This window comes from Oncorhynchus tshawytscha, linkage group LG08, assembly GCF_018296145.1.
Source record: "Oncorhynchus tshawytscha isolate Ot180627B linkage group LG08, Otsh_v2.0, whole genome shotgun sequence".
In the NCBI taxonomy this organism is placed as follows: Eukaryota; Metazoa; Chordata; class Actinopteri; order Salmoniformes; family Salmonidae; genus Oncorhynchus; species Oncorhynchus tshawytscha.
Window position 1 is genome coordinate 44206281 of NC_056436.1, and position 16820 is coordinate 44223100.

The 16820-nt window shown below is 41.1% G+C and overlaps 1 long non-coding RNA gene across 1 annotated transcript; it reads right to left on the reverse strand.

Annotated features, from left to right (window-relative positions):
- Positions 1-4479: 4479 nt before the first annotated feature.
- On the reverse strand, positions 4480-8008 carry LOC112256435. The gene is made up of 5 exons (XR_002954406.2): positions 7445-8008; positions 6519-6799; positions 6232-6423; positions 5516-6019; positions 4480-5408 (listed from the first exon to the last, which is right to left on the reverse strand). It is a non-coding gene; the product is annotated as an uncharacterized LOC112256435 (long non-coding RNA).
- Positions 8009-16820: the final 8812 nt, after the last annotated feature.

Here is a 16820-nt window from a genome sequence, read left to right on the forward strand (position 1 = left end):
AGAGACAATTAATTATAATGTATCTTCATGTTCTTTTGCTGTTGTTTGCAGCAACTACGGGGTTGGGGAAACACGTGTGGACCTGAATTGTGGTAACTACAGTGGCCAGAACAAGTTTGTGTTCTGGTATTGTGCCTGCGGACCATGCACAAGCTCCACCGCAGTCTGGACATTCACTTCCTGATTACAGGCCACACCAAGTTTGCCCCCGACTGGTGCTACGGGCCACATCGAGCAGCGCTTCAGAAAGACCAGAGTAAACACTTCGTCTGAGATTGCGAGTGTTGTGAAGGACAGCACTGTGACAGGGGTCAACATCCCACAGCTGGTTTGACTGGAGGATGGTACGGTGCTGGTGGAAAGCTATGGCTGGCAACAACACCTGACTCTGCTGCCACAGTTCAAGCAGTACCAGCACTTCAGGTGAATATAATTGCCATTGCATTGTGTGAGGTCATTCTTCTTATCTAAACTTGGGAGGTGAATTGATGTTATGCAAGGTTGTAATGTGTTTTTAAATGTTTTTTGTTATTTCCTGTTTTACAGCTTCGATGCTTTGGAGCCTGGTATTGTTATCGCGAAGGAGCGTTTGGACTACGTCGGGACCAGGTTTCAGCTGCTGCACTACGCTGACGTCCTTCCTTCCATAGATGGTATTTCTGTACAAGCACCACCTGGACTGGACACAGATAGACAATGTATTTTTCTGAGAAGATCAGTGAGTTTTGCAATGAAAAGGCCATGGACATCACATGCCCTGCACCAAAGTCAAGGGCAAGACAGAAACATGCTCTCGGAATATAGATTATCTTGTTCATGCGTGGTTCAGGCAGACCAGTTCATCACTGGGGGTGAGTTACCAGCCATCAACACTATCTGCAGTGCCTCTATTCACGTTACTGTTACTATTTATTTTTTATCCTGCTGCTCAGCCACTTTACCCCTTATTGTATGCATATAACTACCTGATCTATCACCAGTATCACTGATATGGTTATTGATATTGTTATTGTGCATGCTGTATATTACATTTTTCTTTCTCTACTGGCATTGACACTTGTTCTTTTTTTATATTAACACTATCTATTTTTGATATTGCTACTATGCCATCTAATATTTATAAAATGTTTTTATCTGGACACTTTGTTTACCTGAAATGTTTCCTTTTTGTAGGCTACTACTTTTACCACTTTTCCACTACTCACTGTTTAGCACATGACCTCACATGTGAATCATTAAATAGATGGATGGGGCTGGCTTAAGAGGGCGTGAACAATGCTGAATGGTATGCAATTGTGGCTGTTTCAACTTGTCAATTTCAAATGATTTTCTAACAAGTTCTTTTTTCTAACAACAGTTTGAATTGAGGTGTGTTCCGCCTTATTTATTCACATAAAAGTAGGCCATTTCACTTTTGCGGATAATTTAGTTTTTAGGCATTACTGTGCCGGACAAACTTCCCCAAGCACTTCCCCATTATTTCCGCATCTCCAGTCAGAACAGGGCCTGCACAAAGTTTTTCATTTTCCGGCTGGTGCCCGCTTCGACTTAATTGTTGTTTTTTATTACTACATGATAATAACTTTGGACATGTGGGCATTTCTATCAAAGTAAGTGCCTTATTTCGTTATAATAGTTTCTGTATGTCATTTCGACTGTAGCTCACTGTATGTATGGAGCATAATACATTTTTGTGTATTCCTTATCACCGGGGACACGCAGGGTACCGTTATTAATTTCATAACCTTTATGGTGTTGTACTCAATCGTGCTTATGTAGCTAGCTACATTATTCTATTAGCTCTGTAAAACAATGCTAATTGCGTCAGAGAAGTATTAGCTTTTGTCTTTTGAATTTACCCTGGCCTAATGACCATGGTTTATTTTAATTTGGCCGGTTTAGCACAGCTCTGTTCTGCCCTGCCCCCTTGTGGAGTTCAACAGTTCAACTAGTAGTTTCTTACCGTTATAACTCATATTTGTGATTTTGTCAATGCAATTTATTATTTTTTTAGCAGTGTTATTACATTTATTTGTCAAATTATTTTATTGCTATATCCTGATATTGTATTCTAATTACTAATGATTCTTCTTTATTCTGTACTTTGAGAAATCACACACACACAAACAGTACTGAACATTATCTGCCAATATGTGACTCACCACCTTGATTCGGTATTATGTAGCAAAATTTGCAATTGGGTTTTTTACATTGGATAAAAGTAGAGCCTGAGAGCTACAAAATGGTATATCATACACTGCATTTTTGAGGAACAATGGGAAAGTAATTATGCTTTGAATGTTGATAAACTTACTTTTGAGAAAAGGGCCTTTGAATGCTTTGGTACCTACTGGAGAGCTCTCCATTGTCTATACCCATTCAGCATTGTTCACACCCTCTTAAGCCAGCCCCACGTGCTAAACAGTGAGTAGTGTAGTAAAGATTAAGACTAAAAGTGGTAAAAGTAGGCCTACAATAAGGAAAAATTCCAGGTAAACAGAAAGTGTCTAGATAAAAAATATTTTATAAATATTAGATTACGCTTACCCAGACATGAGTCATGTGAAAAGAAATGCTATAACCCCCAGCCACATCCAGTGGTGGAAAAAGTACTGAATTGTCATACTTGAGTAGGAGTAAAGATATCTTATTAGAAAATGACTGAAGTAAATAAAAGTCACCCAGTAAAATATTACTTGTGTAAAAATATTTAAGTACCAAAAGTAAATAGAATTGCTAAAATGTACTTTAGTATCAAAAGTAAAAAATAATTTCAAATTCCTTATTAAACCAGACGGCCCAATTGTATTTTTTATTAACGGAAAGCCAGGGACACACTACAACACTCAGACAATTTACAAACAAATCATTTGTGTTTAGTGAGTCTGCCAGATCAAATGCAGCAGAGATGTTCTCTTCATAAGTGTTTGAATTAGACAATTTTCCCATCATAATGTAACAAGTACTGTTGGGTGTCAGGGAAAATGTATGGAGTAAAAAGTTAATTTACTTTTGGAATGTAGTGAAGTAAAAGTTGCCAAAAATATAAATAGTAAAGTAATGTACAGATACCCCCCAAAGATTATGAAGTAGTACTTTAAAATACACTGCTCAAAAAAATAAAGGGAATACTTAAACAACACAATGTAACTCCAAGTGAATCACACTTCTGTGAAATCAAAATGTCCACTTAGGAAGCAACACTGATTGACAATAAATTTCACATGCTGTTGTGCAAATGGAATAGACAACAGGTGGAAATTACAGGCAATTAGCAAGACACCCCCAATAAAGGAGTGGTTCTGCAGGTGGTGACCAGACCACTTCTCAGTTCCTATGCTTCCTGGCTGATGTTTTGGTCACTTTTGAATGCTGGCGGTGCTTTCACTCTAGTGGTAGCATGAGACGGAGTCTACAACCCACACAAGTGGCTCAGGTAGTGCAGCTCATCCAGGATGGCACATCAATGCGAGCTGTGGCAAGGTTTGCTGCGTCTGTCAGCGTAGTGTCCAGAGCATGGAGGCGCAACCAGGAGACAGGCCAGTACATCAGGAGACGTGGAGGAGGCCGTAGGAGGGCAACAACCCAGCAGCAGGACCGCTACCTCCGCCTTTGTGCAAGGAGGAGCAGGAGGAGCACTGCCAGAGCCCTGGAAAATGACCTCCAGCAGGCCACAAATGTGCATGTGTCTGCTCAAATGGTCAGAAACAGACTCCATGAGGGTGGTATGAGGGCCCGACGTCCACAGGTGGGGGTTGTGCTTACAGCCCAACACCGTGCAGGACGTTTGGCATTTGCCAGAGAACACCACGATCGGCAAATTCGCCACTGTCGCCCTGTGCTCTTCACAGATGAAAGCAGGTTCACACTGAGCACATGTGACAGACGTGACAGTCTGGAGATGCCGTGGAGAACGTTCTGCTGCCTGCAACATCCTCCAGCATGACCGGTTTGGCGGTGGGTCAGTCATGGTGTGGGGTGGCATTTCTTTGGGGGGCCGCACAGCCCTCCATGTGCTCACCAGAGGTAGCCTGACTGCCATTAGGTACCGAGATGAGATCATCAGACCCCTTGTGAGACCATATGCTGGTGCGGTTGGCCCTGGGTTCCTCCTAATGCAAGACAATACTAGAACTCATGTGGCTGGAGTGTGTCAGAAGTTCCTGCAAGAGGAAGGCATTGATGCTATGGACTGGCTCGCCCGTTCCCCAGACCTGAATCCAATTGAGCACATCTGGGACTTCATGTCTCGCTCCATCCAACAACGCCACGTTGCACCACAGACTGTCCAGGAGTTGGCGGATGCTTTAGTCCAGGTCTGGGAGGAGATACCTCAGGAGACCATGCGCCACCTCATCAGCATGCCCAGGCGTTGTAGGGAGGTCATACAGGCACGTGGAGGCCACACACACTACTGAGCCTCATTTTGACTTGTTTTAAGGACATTACATCAAAGTTGGATCAGCCTGTAGTGTGATTTTCCACTTTAATTTTGAGTGTGACTCCAAATCCAGACCTCCATCGGTTGATAAATTTGATTTCCATTGATCATTTTTGTGTGATTTTGTTGTCAGCACATTAAACTATGTACAGAAAAAAGTACTTAATAAGAATATTTCATTCATTCAGATCTAGGATGTGTTATTTTAGTGTTCCCTTTATTTTTTTGAGCAGTGTATTTTTACACCAATGCCAAATGCCTTCACATCCATTCATTAGCATACTTTATATACTGTTACACACACACTTATCACATAGTATTCCATACATAGGTTAAGGCCATGCAACCTGAGTGAGGTGCACATGTACAGTACATATTCATGCACCATATATTTATGTGGTGAACACTTGATACAGTCACATGATATTGTGGTATGTCACGACCACACGTCAAAATTAATTTTAAGTCTTGCTAAGTGGATGGGTCTCTACAGAAGATGTAAACGGTACAGTCAAATGGTTACTTGGATTTTCAGAAATAGATAGTGTCAATATCAATCAAATAATATACAGTATGCACAAGAGCAATATCAGTGATAGATGAGTAGTTATATGCATACAATCAGGGGTAAAGTGGAAGCAGAATAAAATAAAACAGTAGCAGCAACATATGGCGTGCGTGTTAGGAGAGAGTCGTGAATAGAGGCACTGCAGATAGTGCTGATGACTGGTCCATCCAAACCACGCATGAACATGGGAATCTATATTCGGAGTGCCTGTTTGTCCTGCCTCTGACTCCGGTGCAGGGCATATTGATGTCCATAGCCTTAGTCGCAAAACTCCCCAATCTTCTCAAAAAGATATGTTTGTCAGGTTGTGTCCAGTTTAGGTGGTGCATGTACAGGCAGACCATCTATGGGAGGAAGGCTGTCAGCATTGCGACAACACCAGTCTCCAGAGCATCGAAGCTGGAAAACAGGGAACAACAAAATCTGAAGACATTACAACATCAATTCACCTCCCAAGTTTATATAAGAAGAATAACCTCATACAATGCAATGAAAATGATTTTCACCTGAAGTGCTGGTACTGCTTGATCTGTGGTACAGAGTCAGGTGTTGTTGCCAGCCGTAGCTTTCCACCAGCACCGTACCAACCTCCAGCCCAACCAGAGGTGGGATGTTGACCCCTGTCACAGTGCTGTCCTTCACAACACCATCAATCTCAGACAAAGTGTTCACTCTGGTCTTGAGTAGGTCCAGGCACCAGACATGGTGTGGCCTGTGATCAGGCAGTGAAGGTCCAAACTGTGGTGGAGCTTGTGCATGGTTCGCCAGGCACAATACCAGAGGACAAACATGTTCTTGTTTTGTCCACTGCAGTTATCACAATTCAGGTCCAGACTTGTTTCCCCAACTCCGTAGTTGGTGAAGAAATGGTGCATGTAGTTGATAACTGCGCTGCTGCCTTTGCTGGATGACGTGCCTTCATCAATCAAGTAGTTGACTTGTGGTATTCCTTCACAGCAGACACCAAACAAGACACACTTGCGAGGAGTTAATAAGTAGATGGGACCTGGCTGCATAGGGTCAGAAGGATAGTGCACATGCAAACAACAAAAGACCAGTAAGATAAATTACAATTCATTGTCTCACTCCTGTCAGTCTGTCTTTATACAGCTAAGTGAAATGTATTTCCCTGCCTCCCACATACATACATGTTTTTTGTTTTGTTTTTATGAGTGCATATCTATGTCCTTAATCAGTATATAAAATAGGAAATGTTGCTTACTTGTTGAGCAAAATCAAAGCTGTAGTGTATCCTGATGTCTTTGCTTGCTGGTTCAGTAGGGGCCCCCAGAGACAACTGCAGGTCTTGACAGGTGGTCTTGCAGTCAGCAGCCATCTTCTGGTAGACAGACTGCTCACTGAACAAGCTGGAGATGCTTCTCTTGCTTCTTCAGCTTGGCTGACTTAACAGCTTCTGGAAAATACAGAAATAAAGTGAGATCAATAAAAGTAGTGCCAATCATGTTGGAGGTAAATTAAATAATCAAAACATGTTTATGCTTTACATACCAAGTGTTGTCATTGAATCTTTGTAGAGACGCCACACTGCTGCTTTTGTCATATGAGATGGCAGCAGCTTTCCACCAAAGTGTTTGTGTCCTGTGTGGCGTCCAGGTAATACTATTGCATTATCCTCTGCATAGTTGTTGATGAAGTTCACCACTAGCTGCAAGTCCTCATGCTTCAGGTGTAACCTGTGCTTGGTTGGACCAGCTCTCTTTTTGATGGGAGGCATTAGACCATTCTCTTTGTATGACTGGTGGAGGATTGTCAGGTGTGTCCTATTGATGCTGAAAGACACATTCCATGTACAAATATTGTAGCATTACTATACAATAGATGCGAAATGACATTCTGAGATATCACTACACATAGTTCATCTAACGTCAGCTAGCTAGCTAACAGCAAGCTTTGATTTGGGGTGTTTTGGTTAGACATGTAGCTAGCTAGCCAGCTAAACAATTAACCATAGAGTACTAGGCTAGCAATGCAAACCGACTGTCATAGCTAGCTAAGTTAACAAAAAAAGTTAACAAAATAGGTTCTATGTTATCTAGCTAACATTAGGCTATAACTAGCCATGCGAAATGGCATTCTGAGAACATCACTAACGTTACACACAGTTCATACACGTAAATGAATGTTAGTTAGCAAGCCAGCCATCTAACAGCAAGCTTTAATTTGGGGTCTTTTGTTTAGAAATGTAACGTTAGCTAGCTAAATAATGAACTATAATCCCAAACCATAAGAGTACTGACAATTGAAACCGATTGTAATAGCTAGCTAAAGTTAACCAAACATAGTAGGTTCAATGTTAGCTAGCTGAGGTTCGATGGGTGGCTTGCTAGCTAACTAACAGCAAGCTTTAACTTCCAATGAAAACAACTTTGACTAAATTAGAAACGTACAATATCAAACAGTAACTTGACTCTTACCCGTACACGTTAATGTTACATGGATTAAAGCTTCATGGCAGCCTGCAACCCATTTAATTAAATGAGATGTCCTGTGTTGTTTCCGTTTTGTATTTAGAGCTTGCTTGTCCCGTTGTTGTGTCAAGTCACTCTGGTTCACACTGACCGAGTGCAATATCATAAGAAACATCCACACCTTTAGCCCCCACCCAAATTCTGACCATTTTACTCGCCCTAGCAGAGTTGGTTAGGCTGTTTTCATGTTATCCAGAGTGTTGGTGACTGTAACTGTGCTCCTGACAACAATTTACTGCAATGAGCTTTTTTTGCCGACGTTTATTGACACCTGCCATATTCAACCGGTGTTGAAACTCATCTCTCCGCAATGTCCAGCCCATTCATTCTCTCAGTCAATCATGGCTAGACGGAAAGGATGCCGGAATTTTCTGTGGCTTAACCAACTAGGCTCCACATTTAACAAATGCATTCGTATTTACAGATGCCATAAAAGTTAGTTATTAAAGCACATGAAAGTGCACATGTTCAAGAAAACATTTCTGACAAAAAACGAATTTTGATTTTTTTTAAACAACATTAAGATGAACGGAGCAAAGTACAAAGAGGTCCTTGATAAAAAACCTGCTCCAGAGCACTCAGGACCTCAGACTGGGACGAAGGTTCACCTCCAAACAGGACAATGACCTTAAGCACACAGCCAAGACAACGCAGGAGTGGCTTCGGGACAAGTCTCCGAAGGTCCTTGAGTGGCCCAGCCAGAGACCAAACATGAACCAGCAGCTCTCCCCATCCAACCTGACAGAGCTTGAGAGGATCTGCAGAGAAGAATGGGAGAAGAGCCCCAAATACAAGTGTGCCAAGCTTATAGTGTCATACCCAAGAACACTCAAGGCTGTAATTGCTGCCAAAGGTGCGTCAACATAGTACTGAGTAAAGGGTCTGAATACTTATGTAAATATAATATTTCAGTTTTTGATGTTAGAAACAAGTTTTTGCTTTGTCATTATGCGTTATTGTGTGTAGATTGATGAAGGGGGGAAACGATTTAAGCCATTTTTTATTAAGGCTGTAATGTAACAAAATGTGGAAAAGGTTAAGGGGTCTGAATACTTTCCAAATAAACTGTATGTTATTGTGTCACTCACTGTTAATACATTGTTGTTACCAGATGGAAAAGACTGCTCGCTGACTTTTGTGGCACATGGACTGATGAAGGCTTGTGTTCAGGGACACAGTGGTAATCAAGGCTGCATCAAACGTGTTCCTCCTGCATTGATGATTGTGAACTGCAACACTTTTCCATTCATCAGAAGACTTACATAATCATGTGTCTCTTTCTGCAGGGTTAGTGTTTGATGTGCTGGCCCCTTGCCTCTCCTCCTGCAAGAGGTGTGGCAGAGAGGGTGTGCTGGAAGCTGCTGGAGAGCGTATTCACTGGGCTGGTGCAGGCTGTCAAAAGGGAAGGGAAGGGGAGATAGCTAGAGGTTATAAAAAGGTGTCAAACTGTCTGCATCTCTTTCTCTCGTAATGTAAGTGTTATTTTTCCTCTAGGCCTGACAGAGGTCCAGGATCATGGGGAACCTGGTGTTAAAGAACAAAAAGCCTGTGTTTGTCATCACCCACAAACTACTGCTGCTCCAATACAAGTATGAGGTGAGACGTTGAACTAGGCAGTCAGTCATTCATTCAACTTCATTCCCAGAATTGTGTTTGGGAATGAACTTGTACAGGTGAGTGTACACCGAAGTCTTTAGTGTTGTGATGATATGTGTATTTATGACAATGTTGTTGATTGTGTGTGTGACTGTGCATGCGTGTGTGTCCAGGTGCTGCGGTCACTGTGCCAGGCCTGAGGCAGACCCCTTCGGGGGCAGCAGCAGCTTTATGTGAGCTGGGGTCTGCTGCTGTATGTGGAACTACAGAGTGATGCAGAGCTACAAGTGAGCTACAAGTGATGCAGAGCTCAATTACACCCCCAACACTACGGCATAGTATTGTCACATGATCAGAGCTGTTCACACTACTTTTTGACCTCTCCGCCTCCGGGTTGTATTCATTTGAGAAATGAAAAATGTTTTTCAGAGGAAAACGACTGTGTTTTGTTATGGAAAGTATCCATGTAGTCCTGCCTTGTTGAAGTCTGTTTTCTTCTGTTTGGTGCCTAATAATGACGACCCTCATGCCTTTTCCCCTGTCAGAGCTGCTGCAGTTCATGCTGGGAGAGATTCAGAGCCACATGGACAGCAGCGTAGTGTGTGTGAGGGGCATGGTGGTGGGGAAGTGTCTCTGCTCCTGCATGGACATCAGAGCCAAGCTCAAATTGGAGGTACAGTACAGTTTGGCACCTTACCCAAGGTTTTGGGTGCATCACAATAGTCTGAAGTGGCTCACTGTCAATATATTCTGTTCTCTGCTCATACTGATCTGAATGAACTGGACGTGTGAAAACAAATACCATAATACACCTATCTCCATATCAGATCAGTGCAAGAAAGAAAGAAAGGAGATAGAGGAAGCCACTGTAGACTATTGAGGGGCACCCCTACAGTAGGCTATGACTGCCTTCTCATGTGTGTTCAGTCTTTCTTTCCCTCAGGAGGAGGAGATCAAGGAGCTGCTCTCACTGATTGACATAGAAACGGAGCCACATGATGACAGATTGTATCTTCCTCGAGAGGTCAAAGGGCAGACTGTACCCTCTCAGGCAGTATTATGCAAGGGTGATTCAGTTGCCCAGAAATCAGGAGATGACTCAGAGCTGGATAGGTAAGAGATAGCATAATCAAAACCCCTAACACTCTGTAATACCTTTTGTTATACACTACATTTATTAATATAATGTTGTCTGTGAGACAGAAGTTTTATTTTTAATTCAAATCATTAGAACTTAATTAATCTTCCCACGGGCAGTTAAGAAGGCATGGTATAAGAGCTCGGCAGCTTTTAGTCCTTAAAAAATGGACATGAGTTATGTCTGGTTAGTTCAGCCATTCCTATGGGGATAAATGCCGAAAACAAGGTCTAAGGTTAACACAGGCTTAGGAAATCTTATACTTAAACTTTATGAATTATGAAGCCTTTATTTTTTATACCAGTATTTAACTAGGCAAGTCAGTTAAGAACAAATTCTTAATTTCAATGACGGCCTAGGAACAGTGGGTTAACGAGAGATTTGTACCTTGTCAGCTCAGGGATTCAAACTTGCAACCTTTTGGTTACTAGCCCAACACTCTAACCACTAGGCTACCCCGCCGCCCCTTTATGTGCTTTTTATGATTATATAATAAAGATTATCTCATAGAACAAAACATGGTTTAGATCGTCAATATTTGTCACCATAGCGGTTCATCTCGTAAGCAAAAGGGAATATGTTTCATCATCTACATTCATTTACATTAGTGCAAATTGTTCATCTACATTCATGTATTTCTCGCCCCTTTTGGCTTTATGAAAAATATTGACATGCGCTGTCAACTGTGGGACCTTGTATAGACAGGTGTGTGCCTTTCCAAATCATGTCCAATCAATTGAATTTACCACAGGTGGACTCCAATCAAGTCGTAGAAACATCTCAAAGATGCTCAATGGAAACAGGATGCACCTGAGCTCAATTTCAAGTCTCATAGAAAAGGGTCTGAATACATAGGGAAAAAATAATTTAATAAGGTTGTAACGTAACAAAATGTGGAAAAAGTCAAGGGGTCTGAATACTTTCCGAATGTACTGTATAGGTCTCTCCATGTACTGTATGGGTCGGAGATGTACATTTACACTTATCAATGCTCTCTGTATTTGACTGACATGTTGAATGATTGATCCATTCATGCTTCCGTCCCTTCATCTCTACCCAGCCGTCCTATCCTCTGAGGACCCAGTGAGGATAGAGCTCTGTCAGAGAGCTGTTGAGAGACTGGTTAGGGAGAACACTTCTACAGCCAGTGAGGTCACATGGTTTAGATGGTAAATATTTGTCACCATAGCAGTTCATCTTATAAGCAAAAGGGAATATGTTTCATCATCTACAGTATGTTCATTTACATTAGTGCAAATTGTTCTTCTATATTCATGTGTTTCTTGCCCCTTTTGGCTTTATGAAAAATATCGTCCCCTCAGGCACACACATTTGTTCTTTGTTATTATGAAAGTAATTTGTGTGAATGTAATTTGTGTGAATGTAAAACGCTAGGCCAATTGTGCATCCCTCCACGGACCTCCCAGTCACGGCCAGCTGCGACAGAGCGCGAACCCAGAGTCTCTGGTGGCACAGCTAGCGCTGCAGTGCCCTAGACCACTGCAACACCTGGGAGGCAAGATACCTTTTAATAGAAAATGACAAGTAAAAGTGAGTCACCCAGTAAAATACTAATTGAGTGAAAATCTAAAAGTATTTGGTTTTAAATATACTTAAGTATTAAAAGTCAAATGCATTTTCTAAAATATACTTAAGTATATACTATATACTCAAAAGTAAAAATCATTTAAAATTCCTTATATTAAGCAAACCAGACGGCACCATTTTCTTGTTTTTTAATTTACGCATAGCCAGGGACATACTCCAACACTCAGACATAATTTACAAACTAAGCATGTGTGTTTAGTGAGTCCCCCAGATCAGAGGCAGTAAAGATGATGGTGGATGTTCTCTTGATAAGTGCATGAATTGGACTACTTTCTTGTCCTAATAAGCATTCAAATGTAACTACTACTTTTCGGTCTTAGGAAAAATGTATGGAGTAAAAATAACATTTTCTTCAGGAATGTAGTGAAGTAAAAGTTGTCAAAAATATAAATAGTAAAGTACAGATACCCAAAAAAACTTTAAAGTAGTTTTACTTAAGTACTTTACACCACTGATTTTAACTGAAAAGTGATACTGAACTTACACACTGAGTGTACAAAACATTCAGAATATCTTCCAAATATATGTTGGTTTTTCACTTATTTGTTCATTGATTTTGCATGAGTTGGATGATTGGTTGGTTTTCCACTATGTTGATGCCATTGACCAAAATAGTAAGAATAGGATGCAATGTCCAACCCAAAATATAAGCTTGTTTTACTCCACTGTTTGTAAACAATATAATTGTACAAATAAATTCTCAGTTGGTTGCATAAATAATTAAGATTACAAAAAAAATGGTTTGTTTTTGTGTGAATGCAACAGCTCTAAGTGGTCAAGCTTTATTGACCAATTCTGAAACATGTACCTGTTTTTTTTTCTCAAAATACACAAAATCCCCTGTACACACACACACACACACACACACACACACACACAGCCCCAGTCAAAAGCTTGGACACACCCACTCATTTTCGACATTGTAGAACAGCGAAGACACCAAAACAACACACATGGAACCATGCAGCAACCTAAAAACGACCAAACCAATCAAAATACACTCTACATTTGAGACTCCTCAAAGTAGCCCCCAGATTACAGCCCCGAAAAGCTTATTATATGAATCATCTTTATTAGCCTACACTATGCCAGTTTATACCTAAGCTATTTTTGACGGAGCGTCAGGTCAAGGTTCTTGTGTTGAACTAACATGCATAAGAAAGTGTTAACAATCTCAGTAAATTGGATCGCGGACACATTTTTGATAATTATATTTACCTTACTCCAAGTGTAGCAGAGCTTCTTAAAACTACTCGTATACCCCGATTTTTCGAACCCTTGCACGGCTCAGAGTCGATAGATAGCCCAATTCCGTTATAAGACCGCTTAAAAATGTCTCACAATAAATGCGTTGTAAATTTAAGTATACCCACTTAGGTATTCCAGTTTCGTAGCCTTCTTAGTTCAAATATCGAATTGACCAGTTCTCAAAAGAAAGTAGAACTGTGATCAAAATCCACCGGGTAACTTTTAACGCATTGGAACATTTGTTGGGGATTCTTCAGGGCACAAAGCAGTCCTCATAAGCACATGCAGTCCAAAATCACTCCGCTTCTCAACGGTCGGCGTTGAATCTGTGCCTTTTCTGTTACGCCTCTTATTGCTTTACACGGTTCTCAGTCCCACGTAGGTTGTTGGAATCTTCGAACATGTGAAACTGTATAAGGTGTCAAAATAAGTCCCCGCTCTCCATACACTACACCGCTCCTCCTCTCGCGTCTCTAAGTATCCTACTGTTTTCCAGTAGAAATATGTGCACAAACTGAGAACGATGTGACGGACACCTTGGCCAAAAAACGCACGGCTTAGATGCGCTCGTCTCACTGAACAGGTTGTCAATGAAAGGCTCATGTAGCTCCTGCTTCTCTCTCTGTCTGACATCAGTTCAACTCCAAGTTCGCGTCTCCTGCTCCATATAACATGATGGGGTTTGATTTGAGCTCTGAGGGGTTTGATTTGTTTTGGGGTTGTTTTGGTCGAATTTCGTGACTGTGGTTTCACTCGTGGAGGATTGCCAATTATAGACAGTGCAGCTGCAAACGGGTCCTGCCTACTGAACACTTGCCCCTGCTCCCGATGGGCCAATTAGATCAGAAAGAGAAAGGGAAAAGAAAAATCTCTCTCTTTTCGATCCCTCTATCTCAAGCTCTCCCTCCCTCTCCCTTTCATTTCTGCCTCTGTCAGTTTCTCTCAGCGTGCTATCGACTTTTTAGAGTCCTACTCAAAGCTACCACAAGGCGACGTATTTTAGCTACTTTTATTAAAAGTGTGACCTCCCCCCATTGATAGAGTTGGGGGTCACTTAGAAATGTCCTTGTTTTTGAAAAAAACAAACATTTTTTGTCCATTAAAATGACATCACATTGATCAGAAATACAGTGTAGACAATGTTAATGTTGCAAATGACTATTGTAGCTGGAAACGGCTGATTTTTAATGGAATATCTACAAAGGCGTACAGAGGCCCGTTATCAGCAACCATCACTCCTGTGTTCCAATGGCACGTTGTGTTAGCTAATCGAAGTTTATAATTTGAAAAGGCTAATTGATCATTTGAAAACTCTTTTGCAATTATGTTAGCACAGCTAAAAACTGTTGTTCTGATTAAAGAAGCAATGAAACTGGCCTTCTTTAGACAAGTTGAGTATCTGGAGCAACCACATTTGTGGGTTCGATTACAGACTCAAAATGGCCAGAAACAAGTTTCTCCTGAAACTCATCAGTCTGTTCTTGTTCTGAGAAATCAAATGCTATTCCATGCGAGAAATTGCCAAGAAACTGAAGATCTCGTACAACACTGTGTACTATTCCCTTCACAGAACAGTGCAAACTGTCTCTAGCCAGAATAGAAAGAGGAGTGGGAGGCCTCAATGCACAACTCAGCAAGAGGACAAGTACATTAGAGTGTCTAGTTTTAGAAACAGATGCCTCACCAGTCCTCAACTGGCAACTTCATTAACTTCTTTGGAATAGGGGGCAGCATTTTCACTTTTGGATGAATAGCATGACCAGAGTAAACTGCTTCCTACTCAGTCCCAGATGCTAATATATGCATATTATTATTACTATTGGATAGAAAACACTCTGAAGTTTCTAAAACTGTTTGAATGATGTCTGTGAGTAATAACAGAACTCATATGGTAGGCAAAAACCTGAGAAAACATCCAAACAGGAAGTGGGAAATCTGAGGTTTGTAGTTTTTGAACTCAGCCCCAATCGAATTCACAGTGGGATACGGGTTATTTTGCACTTCCTAAGGCTTTCACTAGATGTCAACAGTCTTTAGAATGTTGTTTCAGGCTTCTCCTGTGAAGGGGGGCCGGATGAGAGCTGTTTGACTAAGGGGTCTGGGAGCAGCCTCGTTCTCAGTCACATGCATTTCACATGAGAGGTACCTCTCGTTCCATTACTTTTCTACAAACAATGGAATTCTCCAGTTGGAACATTTAAGATAAAAACATCCTAAAGATTGATTCTATACTTAGTTTGACAAGTTTCTTAAACCTGTAATATAACTTTTTGAACTTTTCGTCCAACTGGACCTGAACGTGCTTTTGGATTTGTTTACCAAACGCTCTAACAAAAGAAGCTATTTGGACATGAATGGACATAAATTATGGACATTATCGAACAAAACATACATTTATTGTGGAACTGTGATTCCTGGGAGTGCATTCTGATGAAGATCAACGGTAAGTGAATATTTATAATGCTATTTATGACTAATGTTGACTGCGCAACATGGCGGATATTTCTTTTGGCTGGTTTGGGCTCTGAGCGCCGTACTCAGATTATGCTTTTTCCGTAAAGTTTTTTTGAAATCTAACACAGCGGTTGTTGTAAGGAGATGTGTATCTAAAGTTCCATGCATAACACTTGAATTTTCATCAACATTTATAATGAGTATTTCTGTGAATTCATGTGGCTCTGCAATATCACAGCATGTTTTTGAACTACTGAACATAACACACCAATGTAAAATGAGATTTATGGATATAAATATGCACTTTATCGAACAAAACATACATGTATTGTGTAACATGAAGTCCTATGAGTGTCATCTGATGAAGATCATCAAAGGTTAGTGATTCATTTTATCTCTATTTGTGCTTTTTGTGACTCCTCTCTTTGGCTGGAAAAATGGCTGGGTTTTTCTGTGGCTTGGTGGTGACCTAACATAATTGTTTGTGGAGCTTTTGCTGTAAAACATGTTTTAAATCAGACACTGTGGCTGGATTAACGAGAATGTATCTTCAAAATGGTGCCTAATACTTGTATGTTTTAGAAATTTGATTAATAAGATTTCTGTTGATTTGTATTTGGTGCCCTGCAATTTCATTAGCTGTTGGCAAGGGTTTCAGCTAGCGGTATGGGGTTCCCCAGTCCTAGATAGGTTAAATAGTACCCGCAAAACACCAGTCTCAACGTCAACAGTGAAGAGTCAACTCCGGGATGCGGGCCTTCTAGGCAGAGTTGCAAAGAAAAAGCCATATCTCAGATTGGCCAATAAAAAAAAGTAAGATAGGCAAAAGAACATTGACACTGGGCAGAGGAACTCTGCCTAGAAGGCCAGCATCCCGGAGTCGCCTCTTCACTGTTGACATTGAGACTGGTGTTGTCTTTCTCTCTCTTTGAGCCTACTGACTATATTTTATCTACTGCAGTGCTAGCTAGCTGTAGCTTATGCTTTCAGTACTAGATTATTCTCTGATCCTTTGATTGGGTGGACAACATGTCAGTTCATGCTACAAGAGCTCTGATAGGAAGGAAGACGTCCTCCGGAAGTTGTCATAATTACTGTGTAAATCTATGGAAGGGGGTGAGAACCATGAGCCTCCTAAGTTTTGAATTGAAGTCAATGTACCAAGAGGAGGACAGAAGCTAGCTGTCCTCAAGCTACACCATGGTGCTACCCTACAGAGTGCTGTTGAGGCTACTGTAGACCTTCTTTACAAAACAGTGTATTTTAATCCATTTTTTG